Here is a 19,695-nt window from a genome sequence, read left to right as displayed (position 1 = left end):
GAGTCCTGGTTCTTTTCTACAACTCGTGGGAAGGCTAATGTCTTTCTTTATTCTGCCAGTCCTCACGAGGAGTGGATCCTGTACTTTGGTGATGGGGGAGGGGAGGAGTGCGAGAAAAGAGGAACCAGTGCTCGGCTTTTCGTGTGATGGTTGCAATGGTTTCTTCCTTGGAGCAGCTACAAGCTGCAAGAGAGTGTCCTGTTCTCATCTCTCTACATCTCTCCTCCTCCACCCTTATTTTCTTGGCTCTTTTTCTAAAACCCATCTTTGGCCACAGGAGGGTAAAGAGTAGGGTTGGGCAAAGAATATTTAAAAACAATTCTAGTTCTTTCCTTCTTCCTTCAAGTTCCAGAAACCACCCAAAACCACACCTTTTCCTGTGTTCAATGTCCCTAAGCACCTGCCATAGTTGCACAGGCTTCATGAGACCTCTGCTGTCCCACCTCACCCGTCCTCCCTGAGCTGTGATGGAAACACGAGCAAAGACACGACACCGTCTCCACACCATGTGGATGCTCAATTCTTTTTAATTTTGGAGTTTCAAAGCAAAACCAAATTGTACTTATTAAAAAACAAGTTTCCCAAACCACAGAAACAAGTAATTCTGAAAGGAAATTTTCAATCAGCCATTTACGACATTTGCCTTTACTCTGTTTTACAAACAGCAAATCAATCTTCACTGAGCCAGTCCAGTGAGAAATGAGGCTGAAAAAATAAAATAAAAAGGGACTCATTTTTTTAGCATTCTAATTATAAGGAAATCTCGCAATTATGCACACACAAACGTGTGTGTGTGAATTTGTGTGCAAGTAATCTTGTAAGTTTATTTACTTATTTAGCAAATATTTTCCAGTCATCAACAATATACCAGCAAGTAACCTTATAAGTTTATTTACTCATTTAGCAAGTATTTTCCAATTATCTAGAGTATACCAAGTATGCCAGCTCATTCTAGGGGCTGAAGATATAGTAGCTAATATAACAGCGTTTTGATTGTCTATTGCTGTATAACAAACCACCCCCAAACTTAACACCTTAATACTATAATTCATTACGATGTCTCATAGTTCAGTGGGTTGACTGGGCCCAGCTGGGCAGTTGTCAGTCAGGTCTTTCATGTAGTTTCAATCAGATAGTTGTTGGAGCTGAAGTCACATGAAGGCTTGACTGGTCTGGACATACCAGACCAGTACAAGGTATTTGTTCGCACCTCGATGGCTGGAACAGCTGTAACTGGCCAAGTCTGTCTACCTGTATATCTGTCTGTCTGTTTCTCTCTCAAAATCTCTGTCTTTCTCACCATGTGGCCTATGCATGTAGCCAAGTTGGGCTTCCTTACAGCCAGGCAGCCCCATGTAGTCAGACATAAATTTCCTCCAGAGCACAAGAAAACCAAGGTAGACACTGGAAGGCTCCTAGCCTCAGAAGTTATACAGAATCACTTTCACTGAATTTTATTGGCTACACAGGACAAGCTTGGATTCACTGTGGGAGAGAACTACCCAAGATCCTGAATGCAGGAAGGTATGGTTTGTTGGGGGCCCTCTTTAGAGACCAGCCAAGGTAAACAAGCATGGTCCCTAACCTCCAGAAGCTTATAGTCATTAAATACACTCTGAGGACTTCTCTGGTGGTGCAGTGGTTAAGAATCCACCTGCCAATGCAGGGGACACAAGTTCGAGCCCTGGTCCGGGAAGATCCCACATGCCTCAGAACAACTAAGCCCGTGCACCACAACTACTGAGCCTGTGCTCTAGAGCCCACAAGCCACAACTACTGAAGCCTATGTGCCTAGAGCCTGTGCTCCACAACAAGAGAAGCCACTGCAATGAGAGGCCCGTGCACCACAACGAAGAGCAGCCCCTGCTCGCCGCAACTAGAGAAAGCTTGTGTACAGCAATGAAGACCCAACACAGCCAAAAATAAATTAAAAATAAATAAATTTTTATAAATAAATAAATAAACAAACTTCAAAAAATATTAAAAATAAATAAATACACTCTGAAATAAGAGTTGTAGTTCTGACTACTAATTTTGGCTTTGCCATGTTAGTGTCAAAGCCATTTCACCTTTAAAAACTAAACAACAAAAGACTTCACTGAAATCCCTACTGAAGTGAATTTTTCATGGTATATACCACTAGGTTCTATGCAGCGATTAAAAATCATACCTTCAAAGAATATTTATGGATGGAAAGTGCTCAAGTTCACTGGAAAACAGAACACATAAGCAACGTAAGTTTGTAGAATATTTTCAGTTTTGCTTAAAGCACACATGTACACACACACGCACACACACATACATCCACATATAAACTCATAGAAACAGGAAGAGTCCAGTGAACATGGTTAAGGTGGTTAGATTATGAGTGGGTTTTTTTTCCCTTCTTTATACTTTTACAAATTTTCTACAATGAACATGTATTGCTTTAATAATAAAAATTATAATACATTTATAACTGATATGCTGAGAGAAGAGGAAAGTGAACAGTTAATCTTTATGCTTATTTCTGGGACTTGAGCTTTCCAAAACTACCAGAGAGGATGGCAAATTAGCATAAAATCCTAATGCAGTACTTGGCAAAAAATGAAAATGAAGGCTACAAGGTGGCCAGGGACACAGTCCTGTGGTTCACAGGACTTCCGTGTTAACAGTCTTATGTATGAGCAGTAAAGCCACAGGATATTTCCCAAATTCTCTTATAGGCAGAAACCACATCTTGACAAAAGAAAGAGTCCAAGGTCTCTGGCTTTGTCCTGGAACTCTGAAGTTCTTTTTAGGAAAGAAATGCTGTGACCATGATACTTATGCAATACCGTTTGAACTAGTTCCAAGAGAGTTTGTCCCAAGTTTGCAAAAAGGAGTGTAAGAATCAAAGAAAGTGAAAGAGTAAATATGATATATACATATGACTCCACAGTGTATAAGAAAAAGAGAGCAAGACCGTCCATTGGGGATTCCAATAAATTGGAATAATGATGGTGGAAAAGTCCTTTCCTGTCTCAGATGGTTATATAGGTGGGAACAAGAAGGCATTTCAGTGGGAGGAGCCCATTCATGGTAACCGGAATCACAAACTTAGTGGTGGCTATAGTGGCCAGATGAGCACTGAGCCATAGCTCATGTGATTCAACCTCAAATCTAGGTCGCAGACAATGACATACAGTACGGAAACCAAGACTTTATTTCAAAATAACTCATATTCTTCACTTCATATCTCAAGGACTATTAAAAATATTGAAATCCACAATCCACAACACCACTTTAAAATTCGTTTTCCTTTCTCTGTGGGATGTCTGCTAGTCCTCCCTCCCACTATGCATTTTCCTTTTTTTTTTTTTTGCAGTACGAGGGCCTCTCACTGCTGTGGCCTCTTCCGTTGTGGAGCACAGGCTCCGGACACGCAGGCTCAGCGGCCATGGCTCACGGACCCAGCCGTTCCGCGGCATGTGGGATCTTCCTGGACCGGGGCACAAACCCTTGTCCCCTGCACCGGCAGGCGGACTCTCAACCACTGCGCCACCAGGGAAGACCCATTTTCCTTTTTTTCATTAGAAGTGGAACTCCTGATTGGGCTGGACACCTAGAATAAAATCAAATGTTTCCCAGGCGTGGCCATGTGACTACGTACAAATGTTGGGTGTAACTCCTGGGAAATTTCCTTGAACAGTGTAGACAGGCCCTTTGTGTTCCTTCCTCCTTCCTTCCCCGACAATCATATAGATGATTTGGCTGGAACTGAAACACCTATTTTAGACCATGGGAGAGCACACTGAGGCTGATGGCACAGGAAAAGGATCCCAAGTCCTTGAACTTCCATGAAGGTGAAGAACTACCTACACTTGGACTTTTTAAAGTGATCGAGGAACAATCTTCTATCTTATGTAAGCTACTGTTATTCAGAGGTTTTTCTTTGCTTGCAGCCAAACATAATCTTAAGTAATTCCAATCCCTTACATTCCACATCTCTGTATTTTCCTTTCCTAAAATCCCCAGGAAAAACTCCTCCCTACATGCAGTCTCCAGAATACCAGCCCCCAGAGGCTTTTCTTTCCTTTCCCAAGAGAAAAACATCTTATGTTTCTGATGACAAGGAAGCCTCTCATCATTCCACCCTCTCCTTTCCTCCTGACCCTGAGGCTCTAGCTGCCTGTCCTCATTTGAGAAATTGTCTCAAATTCTGCAACCCACATTCCACATGCCTGGTGGGCAACAGGAAGAGAAGACACCGAGCAATCACAGCTGAACCTCTTCTATAGGAGGAAGGGAATGGGGGCAAAAGATGTAGGAAGACTCATACATTAATTACTAAATCACACAACTGTTTTGAAAGTAAAACAAGGAAAAATGTCAATATTGACAAGACACCTTTTTACATGTGCAGATAACTTTTTTGAAAAATGTATAGTTTTTATGATTATTTTCTGTAGTGAATAAAAAATTGAAGAGGGAAAAATTGCACAGCTTTTTGAGATGATACTGTCTGAGAAAGAGCAATCTTGGGGGAACAATTAAATCATTTTTGCTCTCACACTTACATGGCATTTGAATGCATTATTTCATTTTACCTTCTAAAAAACCCTGAGGGGTAAATGCTATTGTCATCCTCTATACATGAGACAAAGCTGAGGCTCAGAGAGGTAAAATGCCTTGCTCAAATTCATGTAATATATCAAGCTCTATTATTGTTCTCCAGTATTGGTTGCCCCACACCATGGTCGGATTAGATCTTGTCACATCTTGGACATCAGGCTTGATGCTGTGACCTGCTTGGGCCAATGAAATGTGAGTAGAGGGCCAGGTGCCAATTCTTAATGCAGACTTTAAAGCAATTCTTCCACCCTCTTTTCCCTGCCATAGACCTGCATGTCCCAGGTAGCTGCTGAGTCATTGATCAAATATGTGGAGTCGAGCCACAGCCAATGCACAATGAACATGTAACCTGAGCAAGAAATAACACCATGTTTATTTGTGGGTCATTTCTTGCTGCCACATAATTTAGACTAAGGTGATTGATGCACAAAGTAAGTGAGTGAAAATCCTGGGGCTGAAAGATCATCCATCCCATTTAAGGCAGCATTTGTTTAGCACCCCTGGGCTTTCCAGCAGGCCCCCAAAAGCTGAAGGAGTTGTAGGCAGATATCCACTCCCAATCTCATCCTCCCCCTCCCATGGTTGGAAGTTCTCCAGTCTACAGGCAGACCTTGGAGATACTGCTTGTTTTGTTCGAGACCATTGCGGTAAAGTCAATATCACAATAAAGTGAGACACGTGCAATTTTTGGATTCCCAGTGCATATAAGTTATGCCTACCCTATACTGTAGTCTATTAAGTGTGCAATAGCATTATGTATAAAAAACAATGTAATGCCTTAATTTAAAAAATATATTATTGCTAAAAAATGCTAACCATCATCTGAGCCTTCAGCAAGTAGTAATCTTTTTGCTGGTAGAGGGTCTTGCCTCGATGTCGATGGCTGCTGACTGATAAGGCTGGTAGTTGATGAAGGGTGGGGTGACTGTGGCCATTTCTAAACGTAAAACCACAATGAAAATTGCCACATTGATTGACTCTTCCTTTTACAAATGATTTCTCTGTCGCATGAAATCCTGTCTGATAGCATTTTACCCACAGTAGAACTTCTTTCAAAATAGGAGTCAATCCTCTCAAACCCTACTGCTGCTTTATCAGCTGAGTTTATGTAATATTCTAAGTCTTTTGTTGTCATGAACTGTACCAGGACATCAACTGTGGCTGCTGAGGAAATCCTGCGTTCCCCAGATTTCATGGCAAAGATAAGAATCAGCTTGGGAGCTGGGAGACAGGAGCTTGAGGGTCTCAGAAATCCCACTGGGTGGGATACAACTTGGTTATCCTCTCCAAAGCTGGTGTGGCCTGAGAAACATTACATACAGTTTACATTTTATTCATTTAATACACTGATTATATTTGCCATAGCAGGTGGTTTCTTGACAAAAGTATTTTTCTACCACCAACAAATAAATGCATGGGCTCCTTATTATGACTTTGAGCTTCATGAGTTTTCCCTTATCTTATTCTCAACAGAAGCACTGTTGCTATAAGAGAATAATGAGGACATTTTTAACATCTATAAGGAAACAAAACTGTATCACTTACAGTTTTATGGAAAATTGCTTACCCTTTGGCTTTTCTTTCTTTTTTTTCTTGGAGCCATTATGATTTTAGTAACCCCTTTAAAGTTTATTTTAAAATCTCATTTCCTGTAAGGCTTATTGAAAACCCTAAAATATCAATCTTTTAAGAGTTAACTGGTTGGAAAAAATATCTTTACCAAGGCAGGTGATGTGGGGAGATGTGGAGGAAAAACCAAGATACATTTCTGATGTTTTTGTGGGCAAAGATACCTTCTTCAGAAAGGTCTCTGTAAACTCACTAAGCACCTGTTTATCTAAGCAGTGGGCCCACAATTTAGTTACCTGCCCTAGCCCTGAAGAGGGTGAAGCCTGAAGGAAAAGGAGGAGGAATAGAAATTAGAACAGGAGATGATTCAGAGGAGGAACTTGTACAGTTTGCCAAACAGGTTTGACGTGCAGTACAGAAGTGATACCGAGACCAGGACAAATTAACTGTGTTTTGTAATTGGATCCATTTTTATGTTTAAGGGTCTGGTAGAGCCGTGTGTGTGTGTGTGTGTGTGTGTTTCTCAAACACTAAGAGGAAAGGGGATTTTTCTCACTGTGGTGAAGCGAGGGAACAGATCTGTTTCTAGATGCTATAAAATCCCACTGGCAGCAGCTGCTCCAACTGGACAACTGGGGAGAAACTCAAAAGGAAAGATGGAAACAGCCATTATAACTGATACTATGCCCCTCACTCCTCCCCAAAGATTCCTTTTACTAGCTGTTAGTCTTCTTTTTCACTTTTTGACATAATGTCTGTATTTTAACACTCTTTCCCCAGATCTCCTCTTGGCCACTTTCTCACCTCCCTCCAGTCTTGCCCAGATGGCCCCTTCCAATGAGACTTCTCTGACCTCCCCACTTAAAATTGCAGCCCTTTCCTCTCTAAACCAACATTCCCTATTCCCTCTTTCCACTTATTTTCTCCATAGTCCTATTTTATTCTTTTAAAATGTAATATTTGATGCATACAAAACAATATACATATATGTGTAAATGATAAATCATGTTAATAAAAGTTCACCACAGCTTAAGAATTGAAACATTTTGAATATCCTGTCCTCTTTCTCATTGTATCCCTGATATGTGTGCCAGGAGAATGTGCATCGTAGCACACATAATTACAACACAGAACTGAAAATAACACAAATGCCCATCAAACAAAGAGTAGATAACTGAATTATGAAATATTCACTCCATAGAATACTCACCTGTGGGATTGACTGAACTACAGCAGCACACAACTGAACGTGGAGAAATCTTAGAAACATAATGAGTAGAATAATTAAGTCCCAGAACACCAAACTGAATATGATACCATTTATATAAAGCTCTAAAACAAGCAAAACAAGGTTATTAGCATGAATCTTAATAAATGTTAACACTATGAGACATATTCATCATCTTTATCTTAGCTTATTATTCAGAGAGGACTCTTCCAACTTCAGCATACATGTAAAATAATGTCTTCTAAATTCATGCCAATTTTTAAAACTCTTAGTTTCAAAACCATGAAACTATATTTAGCCCTCCAAGCTGGAAAATAAGAATCAATCTTGACAACTTTTGTCTCTTACCTACCATAAAAAACTGGTTACCCAATCATGTAACTTTGCCTCTTGAATCTGGCATCAAAGTTCCATCCATCCATCTTCCATCTTCCATCCATCTACCACATCCTTAGATCAGATCTTCAACTTTGAATTCTGACATTTAATAATTTCCTAACTCATCTCCCCATTTCAGTCTATTCATAGAGTATCTTTCTGTGAGATATATAGAAGATTAATTTTTTTGGTTCTTATTTCAATGACAAACTTCAAATTATTTCATAATGAGCATAATAGATTTATCAAATAGTTTGCACTTGATAGGAGTTTATACCAGAAACAGTTTATTTCTCCAATTGCCACGTTCATTTATACTAGGATAAACCCTCCTTTCCAGTTACCTTCAGATAATTTCCAGTTCAGTCCATTTTAATCCAGCTAAAACCTTATTCTCATAGAGCTCCCTCCCTCATACTCCTAGCTCATACTGCTTCACCCATGTGCCCTGAAGTGAACTTCACTTTGTCCCCCTAAAGATGCATCAACTGGATTCCTGCCATATTGAGGGAGTGGATAAGTAACCAGTGTAGTCAAGAGAGAACCACAACAGCATCCTCAAATAGGACCCAGTCATCCCTTTCCATAACTCCTATTCCCCCACTCACCCATGCTTCCCAGAGAACAAGAGGTAATCAGAGAAAGGTGAGTACCACAGGTCCTCTTGTGCCCTACAGGTTTCAGGCCATGGGTCGAGCAATGGATTAACAACCAGCTCACAAAATTTCTGAAAATTTAACAGTTTGCCAGTATGAGCTGGCTTCAGCAGACAACTGGATAAAGGGATTGGAATAAGTTGAGCTGGATCAGATGTCTTATTCCCAGAACCAAATGGTAGCTTGAGATCAGCCATGGTGGGATAATTCACGATATACAAATTGGCAAAAACTACAAACTAGTTCTATTTTTTTATTCTTCTTTTCTTTTGGAGAGCCATTTGTTATACATTTATTAGTATTTACTAGAATGTCCTCAATTTTCATCTCCTCTTCTCAATGGTCTACCCCACAGCCTCTTGCCACATAATACTATTTTGGCTCTTTTGTGTGATTTTTTGAAAGTAAAATTTATTGAAGTATAGCATACATATGGAAGAGCACACAAATTGTAAGTGCCTGATAGATTTTCATAAAGTGTAATATCCATGCTGCCAGCAGCCAGATAAAAATCCAACATCAGAGCCTGCGCTGTACCTCCTCCTGTCATCCTGACTTCTAACCTCATAGATTAGTTATGCCTGAATAACATCTTTATTGAGATATAATTCACATGCCTTATAATTTAACTGCTTAACTTGTGCAACTCAATGGCTTTTAAAATACTGACGAATTGTGCAACCATAACCATAATCTAATTTTAAGACATTTTCTTCAGCCCACAAAGAAACCCCATACTTATCAGCAATCACCCCCTATTCTTCCTCATTCCTCCCAGCCCTGAATAAGATTTTGAAATATTATCTCTTCACATTCTTGGGATGTGACATCAACAAAAACTTAATTCTCCTAAGTATATAAGAAATTTAAAATCATTTATTTGCAACTAATCAAATATTTCCAACAGCTGAAATTACAAATCATCTAAAAGGCATTTTTCCCTTAACAAATCTGATATTAATATTTGCTATGAAAATGTGAATGGCGCTCAGTATTGGCACTTCGTCCAGGATGGATAGTTTGCAACTGGCTGGTGAAGTAGACAGGTAGATGTCTAGACAACAGAGGGCCACCTTGGCCGTGCTGAGTATGCAATTTGGTGGCAGAGTAACAAGTGCTATATGTTTCTCCATGGGGACCTCACGGCACTCCGTTTTCCATGAGAAAGGAGAAAACAAAGGCTTTGGGCCATTTCCTTAGTCTTAAATGGTGTATCTAATGCCTAACGTTAAGCCCTCCAAAATGAGAGACACTTACCACCCATTTGTCCTCAGATTTGGAACTTAACTGCTAATTTTAGAGCCTAAGGAAAAAAACTTGGTTATTATTCTATGAATAAGCATATCCTGGATTATCTAGATGACCACCATATATATAACAAAAGATACTTTTTTAGTGTCCCATGTTTGTTTTTGTGTTATTCTCAAAGCCTGTGGTAGTTTTCAAATGTGGCTGAAACTTCTTTGACATTCCTCCCATTAAGACACGAAGTCTATGCTTCCTCTCCCTGATTCTGGGTAGACTTGTGACCTCACTGTACAATAGAATACAGTGGAAATGACCTTGTGTGACTTCTGAAGCTAGGTCAGAAAATGTGAGGGAAGCTCTACTTTGTGACGTGGGACACTTGGGAGCTCTGAGCTTCCATGTAAGAAAGCTGACTGCCCTGAGGGTTCCATGCTATGTGGAAGCCAAGGCTGCCTGGAAAGGCATGTATTGAAGCTCCAGTCAACCACTCAGCTGAGGTCTCGCTATGAGTTAGCATCAATTACCCGAGTGAAGATGTCGAGTTTTCTCCAGCCCTTGGGTCTTCTCAGCTGAGCCCCAGATATCTTGGAAAAAAGAGAAGCCATTCCCAGCCCAGTCTGAATTCCTGACTCACAGAATCTATCAGCATAATAAAATGGCTGTTTACACAGCTAAATTTTGAGAGAAACTTATATCAAATGAAAGTCAAATGACTTCACAACATGTGGTATAGATGAAAGATGCACAATAGTTTGAGCAACAGAAAGAAGTGGAAGAATCGAATTATCTTAAAATGAGTTATTATAGGCATGTTGAACTCTCTTATGATTAAAGAAATTCATTTTTTCATGAATTAATTTTAGCAAACCATAATCCTTCACATTAAATTAATGATAATTTGAATTTTAGAATTCATATGGTTTTGTTTTTATTTCTTATATAAATCAATTTTTGTTCTTTAGTTGTATAAAAATTATAAGCAAAAGGAATTTATATATAGTTAAAGCTGATACATAGAGGGTACATATCATAATAAAAATATGTAAGTCAATCCTGAAAAAGTCCTCAAAAACTATTTCTATTAAAAGGATGCCTGTAATAATCAGAGTTGAGAAACACTGCCTTCTACTTAACAACCCCCCAAAATAACCTGTCGCCTGTTGCCTTTGGGTTAAGTCCAAGCACCTCTATAGGAAATGCGAGGTCCTTCACAATCCATCCCAAAAGTATCTTGATTTCTTTCTTCCCTTTATCCATTTTCCCTATGTTCTAGCCACCTTGAAGTTCTCCCCCATCTCTTCAGTAACTCTTCCTCTTCCTCAAAGACCCATCTTAAATGCCATTTCTTCTGTGAAGTCTATCTGGATTCCCCAAAGAATTCTCTCCTCTGTGTTCCCACAGTGTATCAGTAGGGCCTGACGGGAAACAGATGGCACAGTAAAAAGAATAATTTGAGGACATTTCCTGAAAGGAGCTGTGACTGGCCCACAGATGTAGGAAACTCCATGTGGAAGGAGCAGCGGGATTCAAAACCTCACCTCATGCTTATCCCTTCCTCTGATCTGCTGCTGGGGTCCCCACTGGTTGTGCTTAAGCAGAAGCCAAAGGGCAAAGGAAACCATTGATATAGTCCATTCAGATCAGCCTCTCCAGGGAAAAATGCAAAGCAGAGAAGGAATATGGGGGTGAGGGAACAGAAGATATCCAGGTTTTTTAGTTATACTTGAATGACATTCCATTGCTATGACCTGTTTTCATGAGTGCTTTCCCACTGGACTCTGACCCTGCCATTAATATCTCCATATTCTCTTCGCTTGGCAAAAGATTTGGACAGCAGTAATCTCACAATAAGTATTTCTTGAACTGATGAATTAATAAGGGAATGACATAGATGAGAACACTAAGAGCATTACTGGTGTTCTTGAATATTCCTCAATTTTTATTTTAAAATTTTTTTCTCTACAGTTGTTGTTTTATTTCTATCTTTTGGAATCCATTTTTTTTTCCTAAAATAAGTTCTTGTGATTTTTTTTTCCTAAGTAAAGCAGCTATGTGTATTGTATTTTTGTTTGTTTGAATCTTGTTAGTGAGATTTTAGTTCTTTAAGCCAGTTAGGACTATCTTATAATAAAGCTCATTTTAATCTGCTTTATTTTTGTGTATATGATTGTGGAACAATTTTAATTTATAAAACAGGACACATTTATGGCACATGGTTTAAAAATTTCCCTTCAGTTTTGTACTGATTTCCTAAGTTCCTTTACACTATTTGTATAGATCTTGTCAATCAAATTTATTCTGTATAAGAGATTAATAGAAGAATGCTACATTACAAGCCTTCCAGTTTCCTTGACTGGTTTTTAGTATTCTGTAACACTTTTTTGTAATTAAGATTTAAATACCCAATCCCTCAAGACTTGCCATACAGAGAGCTGTCAATCAAGGAATTGGCAAGCTCTATGAACCGCATGATGAAATCTTTATCCCTACTCTCTGATGCCTTCAAGACCAGCTTTTGCGAGTTGATCCTTCATTTCACATGTCTTAGAACTCACTCACACTTCTTATGCTTGGAAATGTAACACACAGAGTGACAACGTAATCCACAGCTAATAAGTTAGCGGCTATAAAAATGAACATCCACGTTAACTTGCCAAGCATGGAGGATGGAGGTGTTATACCGTACTCGTGTATATATGTCTGCCAGGGCAATAGTACATATGCCTTTGAAGATGCTTCTAAGTTATGCAGAGAAGCTGACAATAATTCTTGAACTTTGCTGTCAGGATCTAGTTTCATTTAAGAGCCAAACCAACAGCATCAAAACACTTGGCCATGATTAGCCACAATCCAGCCGGCAAAGAAAACATATAAAACTAGCCCTTGGGTTGTAAATTTTGTGGAAATAAGGCTATCTCAGCATATTCTGTTGTGAACTGGTTTAGGTTATATGCTTTCACTGAAAAAATAATAACAGTGAAGGAGTTCAAAAATCTCTGCATATCTCTTAAATCATTACACAGTCAAGTAAAATGAATAAATACTATTACTTAGAGAAAAATTTTGATCTAAAATTTATGTCACTATTACCAAGTATAAAAATACAATTCTATTGTCTTTTTAAATTTACATTCAAAATTTTAAATTTTAGGAGTTTACTCAGTTACAAACAATATTTAAAATAATGCACTGTAAAATTGAATAACAGGCTAAAATTTGAGCCTCACACCAAAACTGAGCTCTGCCCATTAAAATCTAATTTTAAATTTACTTATACTATACAGTAGGATAGGATATTTGACACACAGTGCTTTAAAATGTTTATAAATCCTCGATATATATATACATATATATATATTCTCTTAATGTGTTATACTTATGAATGTTTATTTTTCGTTTTTTTTTTTTTTTTTTTTTTTTTTTTTGCGGTATGCAGGCCTCTCCCTGCTGTGGCCTCTCCCATTGCAGACCACAGGCTCTGGACGTGCAGGCTCAGCGCCCATGGCTCACGGGTCCAGCCACTCCGTGGCATGTGGGATCCTCCCGTACTGGGGCACGAACCCGTGTCCCCTGCATCGGCAGGTGGACTCTCAACCACTGCGCCACCAGGGAAGCCCCTTATGAATGTTTTTTAATAAATATAAACTCTATTACCCTCTTCTCAATATGATTTTTTTAATCGTATGAGCTTGTGCTCATACACGTGAGGGAGGAGCATCTTGAGTCCACTGGAAAGGTGAGCAGAGATTTATGTTAAATGGAAGCACAGCTGTGTGTTGGGAGAAAAGGGAAGCCAACATTATCCAGTACCAATTATGGTACATGTTTAATGTCTCTTATTTTATTACTTACAAGAACCCCATGAAGTAGAAGTCTTTTATCACTATACTGATTCATATGTTAAGTCTCAAGAAGGTTGGGTAAGTTATCCAAATTCACAGAGCTGGTAAATTGTAATGCTGGGATATAAATCCAGATCTCATTAAAACTGTGTTCTTTTTGTTATTCCACATAGTCTTTCAATGTACAGAAATACTACAGACTACAAGCTCTTCAAAGACAGGAGCTCTGCACAAAGCACCACTGTGGATCTGTCAGTCTGCTTCATTCATTTATTCAATAAGCATACATTCAGTGTCTACTCTAAGCCAGGTACTGTGCTAGGCCCTGGGAATACAATGGTGAACAAGACAGACAAGGGGTCCTGCCCTTAAGGAGCTTGCAGACCATAGAGGGTTCAGAAAAGCAGAAAGGCAGTGGTGATATAGTGTGGTCACTGCTACAGGGAGAGGGGAGCAGACATGTGAGGGATTCACATTTGGGGGATCTGGGAAGGCAACTTGGAGAAAGCAGCATCTAAGCAGAGACTTCACAAACAAGCAGGGATTACCCAGGTGCAGGAAATGGAAGATGCTGCTGCGGAGAGAGTGCTCGGAAATGGGTACTGAAAGACCAAAGGCCTGAAATGAAGAACAGGGCCACACTGAGAAGGTGGCGGGAACGAAGGGGAAGGGAAGCGATGTTACAAAGGAATTTATAGGCAACGTTCAAAGGATTGGAGGCGAAAGGACCATTCTTGCATTTGAGGACAATCTCCCTGAGCTGAGTTTAGACAGCTGGTGGAGAGGAGGGGTATGGGGGGCTGCCAGGAGAAGTGGTGGTGGCCGGCACTCTGAAATGGTTCTGGGTACTGGGAAGTGGGAAGGCTGGAGTCTGAGGACTCGTGGGGAGGTAGGGAGAGCACCTCATGGGCTGTCCATGAAGGTTTGTTAAATTTCTCAGGAATATTGAGAGGAAAGAACTAAAACAATTAATCTGGTCAACTCCCCTCACATGGAAACCCATAGGACACAATTATAAATGAACACTCCCCATGGATGAAAGTGGAGACTTCTCAGGAGCTCTAAAGTATAACTCTTCCTTTAAAAACCTTAAACTGCAGCATCGAGAGGGAAAATCTCTAATAATGAAAGACTCAAGAATTTTAAGGTATTTATCTTTGAAGGGCCTAGAGGCCTTAATCTAACTTCCTATCTTAGGAAAGGAGCAATTCTTCCCTCTCCAGTCAAGATGCAGTCTTGCTATGATTTTGAAACATTCTCTTGCTTTCCATATAAAACGATTTACTCCATAATTAGTGAGCCTGTTAGTTTCCTCCTTCTGTTTACATTTCACCATGCCGTCAGATACTCATTATCTCCTTCGTTAAGACTGTCTATTTGATGCACACAAACAGAAGAAGAGCATTAGCTCTTTTGCATAATTCAGAGTTGCGAATTCTCATTGTACTGGGACCAAAATATAAAGGAGGGGGTTTACTTTTGAACATTAGTCAGAACTTTTCAACCCCAAAATGTTTCATATATTTCTTGAAATTCCCATTATTATAATTCATCAAAATTATCAATCATATTTGATTAATGTTACGTGTTAGCACATTGTATTCTGTACAGAGTAGTTAAAAAAACTGAAGCATTTTTTTAAAAACACAGTCTTTAGTGAGATAAAGGAAGATTTCCCAAACGTTCTCAACACCATTCACCTCTGACTCAAAGAACACAATAAAGAGTTGTTTCACGAAATGTTATTGACTTAAGGGTTTATAGTAAACTAATATATTTTTCATAATTATAAGTCTCATTTTTAATTACTGGGTATAAAATGACATCATTGTATGTTCTTTCATCAGCTACTGGTTTATTATCATATGGAATATGGTATCATGTTCCTATTTTGCAGCTGTATTTAAAACAATTTTTGAACTTTTGAATTTTTTGAAGTGTACTCTATTACTATTAGAATGTCAGTTTTACATTGGACATAGTATAGAATGTATTGTTTTGTGAATAAGGCTTGGACATATTAAGTTATATTATGTAAAATCAGAATAACGTGGGTCAAAAATGGTCAAGGATCAGCAATATCATATGGTTCAAATCTTATCTTTCCATACCTGTTTTCTAACCGCTTTTCATTATCGGAGGAATTAGCAATGGTCACCCAATCATTAAGTGAATGCTCAAAGAAAATCATATCTATACAGCACGTAGCTCATTAACCACTTGCTAAAAGTAGTTCACCCATCCATAAGAATCAACTACCCACAGGGAAAACTGGGTGGATGAGAGATCCAGAAATCCGATTCTGTGTATGTTTGAGTTAAGTTTATGATTTTCACTAAAATAATAAAGACTAATTTGTTTTATAGTAAATTCTGTGTTTGACTGAAACTTCAAAGGGCAATTGCTAAACATAAACGATCTCTTACTAGTGATCTCTTACAGCGCCTTTCAAAACAAAAGAGAGGAAAAAGTTACTGAAAATTGTCCAGCAGCAATGCCTTCAATAGAGTAGTGCAGGGAAAAACAGAGGCTCTTCTTGGAAAACATGGACTTTAATCAGAGAACCTGGTTTTTCAGGTTGATTTATTTCACTCCCTTCATAAGTGAGAATGCCTTGGCCACACCTCTCTAAAAGCAGCTATAATGTCTGAAGAGGATAGCAGGACCTCAGGGGTAGAGCAGCAGGCACACTGCATCCTTGAAACTCTGAGATCCAGGAAGGAGATTCCACCTACAGGGTAGAGGTCTCTGCAGGGCTGAGGGCTGTTATATTTTGCCACTATGCGGGGTATACCAGGTGTTGCACAAAATTATTGGATAGAAAGAAACTCTTGACAATTATATCAAATTCTTGTCAAATATAATTTTATGAATTACATTTATATGAAATTTTACACATGTTTAGCAACACAAGTAACTTGAATTTCTGGATTTGGCTTATCAGTAAGTCCCTTCTTAGTTCCTGAAAACTCAGAAAGAAAAAGAAAGGTTATAAATACAAATTAGAAGACATTGTCCCTGCCCATAAAGTGTGTCCATTCTTCTTGGTCAGAAAAGATGAACTGTACTAAAAAAAATTAGAGAATACATCTTCTCATACAATTCCCCTTCTCCCTTAGGGCATTAATGATTACAATACACTTATGGCACCTCCCTTCTCAAGAGCCCAAACACTGGCTGTGGAACAAACTTGAAAAACACACTTCTCACAATCCCCTTTTAGCCAGTGAGCCCATCTGGGAAACCAATTCAGTGTCTTCATTCTAATCATAAGCTCCTCTGACTTTGGGATCTACCTTACTCAATTTTCCTCATGGTGAGGCAATACCTCAGAAACCTTAACTGGAAAAATAAGAAAATAATGCTAGCCAAAAACAATACTAATGATAAACCCACTCCCATTTGTGGAGCCTACCACTTGCCCTTTCGTAAGTGTGTTACTTATTTTCGATACCTCTTTAATCATCCTTACAATACAGCTTGCAAAGTACTGCTCAGAAGAAGACAAAGAGGGGCTTCCCTGGTGGTCCTGTGGTTAAGACTCTGTGCTCCCAATGTAGGGGGTGCAGGTCTGATCCCTGGTCGGGAAACTAAGATCCCACATGCCACGTGGTGAGGCCAAAACAAAAAAAAAATTTTTTTAAAAGACAAAGAGGCATAACTTGAGTAAGCCCTTGCCCATTCTCTCACTATCCCAACTTGTCTCTAATAACTACCAAATGAGCTGGAGATAAGACATGAAAAGTGTTGGGGGGTTTTGGTGGACTATGAAAGTCTGACCTGCTCCCCACCCCTATTCCACCCAAAGTTTTCAAAGTTTCTAGAGAAATTCTGCAATGCATGTAAAAAATCAATTGGAATTTTAAAGTACTCATTTAGGTGGAAAAGTGCAAAATACACCTACTACCCAGGAAATACCATCATTACTTGTCACCTCCCTTCCTTCTGGGTGGGGTCACAAAGAACTGGAGGATATTCTTTTATAACGTTTTGCAGAAGCTCAGGCTGTCGTTCCCCTAGCAAAGTTGTCCCTTTCCCCCTGTCTCAGCCTCTCAAGGTCAGTCTAGGCCTGTTGCACAGTCCTCTCCTCCGTGAGGCCTGGGAACATCTGCTCAGCAGCTTTCAAATTGGAGCTCTGTCATGCATGGCCCCTCAGGGCACTGGAATGTTGACGCCAGCTTTCTTCTCTCCAAATTTGATTGCAACTATTTTTAGCCTTGTAGATCATATTTTTCAACATTTAAATCCTTTTTATGTTTCTGCTTATTCTTTCCTATTTCTCCATGTCGTGTAATATTCCTTTGAGTTATCTTTTTCCAAGGAATTCAAAGAACTCAGTGATTCAGCCCTCCACCCACATACCCACACAAGGTAGGAGGTTCTCCTCCCTGCTTCCCTTAGATACAAAATTGTTTGGCTCCAGTGTAGCTCTGTTTTTCCAGCTGCCAAGCAGCAGCTGACCAGATTTTTTTCTACATGCTGAAAATTGACATGCAGCAAAGTGTGCTATGGCATGACAGAGTGGATGCAAGGTCTCAAAAAAGCACAAAGGAGAAGTGGAATCTTGGAACTCCGAGTGACAGTGAACCTATGCAGAGACAAGCTTACTGATTTTCTTATGTACGAGGTACCAGGCTAGCTGTTGGGCATACACAGAGTGAAACCCAGTCCCCAGCCCTTCAGAAGGAAGAGACACAAATGAATTAGTGTTTACTTATTCAGTGAGTCTGTAAACACGTTGTGAGCAGCTATTACATGCCAGACTTTATTCTTAGCCCTGGAATTACCTCAGTAAACAACATAGACAAAATCCTCAGAGATTATTGGATACAAAAATCCAGAGTGGATAATCATATGGACTCTGGAGTCAGACCTCTTGGGTTCACATGCTGACTGTGTGATACTGAGAGAAATATTTACTTCTCTGTGCTTCCATGTCCTCATCTGCAAAGTAAGGATGATAACAGCACTTACTGCATAGGATTATCATGAGATTAAATGAGCTAATACAAGTAAAGTACTTAAAAGAACACCCAGCACATAACATAGGGTCCATAAATCTTAGCTATTATTACATTAGATAATTACATTATAGAGTGACAAGTGTTTTGTTAAAAAGAAGTGAGACACAAGGCTCTCTAGGAGCACAGAGGCAAAGCAACTCACTTGGACAGGTGGAAGACAAGGCTTCTTAGAAGAAATGACACTGGAGTCTCAAAGGTTGATTGGAATTGAGCCAGATGAAAAACACAGGGAATGGAATACCAGGCAGAGGGAGTACTGTGTTTGAAGATCTGGAAGAAAAGGAGAGAAGGGCAATGCTTAGAAATGCAAGTCTCTTGGTGTAGGTGGGAGGTTGGGAAGGTGAGGTAAGAAGGAAGGTGAAGCAGAGACCAGCTCACAATAAGGAATTTGTACTTTATCCTGCAGCAGGAGAAGCCACTAATTTGAAACAAGAAAGTAATAGAGGCTGCACTGGAGTGAAATTACAAGGCAAGAGGCCGTTCAGAGGATGCTGGTAGGGTGGCCTGAACCAGAAGAGAGGAAAACCTAAAAAAAGGTGGAGTGAGCTTAGAGGGATGTGGACAAATAAAACAGATGCTAAAAAGGTCGTTGTGTGGGGTAAGGAGTGAGTTGACATCAAGGAGGACCCCTGGGTTTCTGGCTTGGGCAATGTGGTGTCGATACCTCTCACTGAAATGGGTCATGAGGGAAAGGATGAAACTATGTGGAGGGTTCAGGGATGAGCTGGGGTAGTGCCAGCAATAATTAATAATTAACTTACTCTTGGCTAAATTGCATTTGATAAGCCTCTGAGTCATCCAGGCAAGGACTTCCAGGTGGCTCAGAATCCAGCAGAGAGATCCCAACTGAAGAGATACACCAGCATGTAGATAAATCTGAAAGCTTCAAGGAGTAGCCAAGATTACTCAGATATTATCTCATTAAATCTCCACAACTCTGTGAAGTAGCTTTAAGAAAAAAAGACCCAGGGCATATAGTAATTGGATGACAGACCCAGGCTTGTCAGACTTTAAAATCTTTGCTCATTTCTCTTCTTCACGCTGCCTTCCAGGTTGTATGTTGATTGGCTGGAAGAAGCTGGTGTTTCTATGTTTATAACTTTGGTACATTGCTGAGTTCACCCAAGTCCAACACTGTTGTAGTTTCTGGAAATACA

Source organism: Mesoplodon mirus, assembly GCF_964341445.2.
Source record: "Mesoplodon mirus genome assembly, chromosome: 8".
NCBI classification, from domain to species: domain Eukaryota; kingdom Metazoa; phylum Chordata; class Mammalia; order Artiodactyla; family Ziphiidae; genus Mesoplodon; species Mesoplodon mirus.
This window is presented reverse-complemented; position numbering follows the sequence as displayed.